The sequence below is a fragment of the Aplysia californica genome, unplaced genomic scaffold, assembly GCF_000002075.1.
Source record: "Aplysia californica isolate F4 #8 unplaced genomic scaffold, AplCal3.0 scaffold01041, whole genome shotgun sequence".
Classification (NCBI taxonomy): domain Eukaryota; kingdom Metazoa; phylum Mollusca; class Gastropoda; order Aplysiida; family Aplysiidae; genus Aplysia; species Aplysia californica.
Genome location: NW_004798311.1, coordinates 79,797 through 81,245, shown reverse-complemented (window position 1 = coordinate 81,245; position 1,449 = coordinate 79,797).

The following is a 1,449-nucleotide window of genomic DNA, read 5'->3' as shown; positions in this document are numbered from 1 at the left end:
GTGTGTGTGTTAGTGTGTGTGTGAGCGTGTGAAACAATGGGAAAAAAGGAGGGGGAGTCATGCTGAGTTATTGCAAAGGTGAGTCCAATTTTTTATGAGGGGGGGGGCAGAAGGGATGGGGTTGTTGGGAAGACGTGGAAAGCTTGTGGAGGTGTTGAGGGGTGGGTGTTTTTGTAGGAGGGAGGGGTTCACCAAGATTTGGGGAGGGGGGTGAGGTTGTTTGTGACACAGTTGACCGATGTCGTCATGGTGACAGACGTCCGGTCTCACCGCAGTGTAACAAGAAGAGGACAGGAGGCGTGGGACACAGAGAGACCATATACCCACACACAGGAGGCGTGGGACACAGAGAGAGACCATATACCCACACACAGGAGGCGTGGGACACAGAGAGACCATATACCCACACACAGGAGGCGTGGGACACAGAGAGAGACCATATACCCACACACAGGAGGCGTGGGACACAGAGAGATCATATACCCACACACAGGAGGCGTGGGACAGACAGAGAGCGTAGTGCTGTATCTTGCACCGTCTCCCTTCTCCTTCTTGCCTTGACGTAAATCACCGTGGAAGCGCCACATTCTAGTGGTGTATGCGGGAGTCAGTACATAGTGGTATTAGAATTCTACAGACAACGGCCATTAACCATAACATTGTTGGGCTCAGAGGGAAGATGTCCCAACAGTTTAATTAACGGTTGTGACAAACACATCCACAAGTTGGAGAATGGAGATAACGAAAACAGCATTCAGCTCACGACAGATCTAGAACGAAATCGTGAATACGGTATTTGCACGAAGTGGACAGACGTCCGTTATGTCGACCCCTCTGTGTAGAGAGAGAGAGTCCCCCATGCCCCATAACGTCCAGTTTGCTCCAGACACAGCCCGGGCGGGCCGTCAGTTTGTGCAACGTCACACGTCGTGATGCCGGGCGCGCGGAGACTTGTCTTGTCGTCTGCTCAAATATAATATAGAAAGTTCAACAGGCCAGGGAACTCAGTCGTCTGCTCAAATATATAATAGAAGGTTCAACCAGCCAGGGAACTCCGCCGACAAGCAGTTCAGGTGGGATAGGCCAGGAAAGCAACTTTTTTCAGGAAAGAGAAAAAACAACCCAACGGTTTCATTCTTATAACAATTTTTCTTACATTAGGAATCTTTATTAATCTTGTCTTGTCTTTTTTCAACATTTAGACTTTGAATGTCGACAACATTTCTTGAGGCGTATGTAACCGACACCAAAGGTTTAAAAACTCCAATTTAATAAAACAAAACAATTGGGCCTAGTAGGCCTACATCTGAACAGCTAGCTGGCGACACACAATGTGTACATATATAGGTGGTTTGTACAGCTAGCTGGCGACACACAATGTGTACATATATAGGTGGTTTGTACAGCTAGCTGGCGACACACAATGTGTACATATATAGGTGGTTTGTA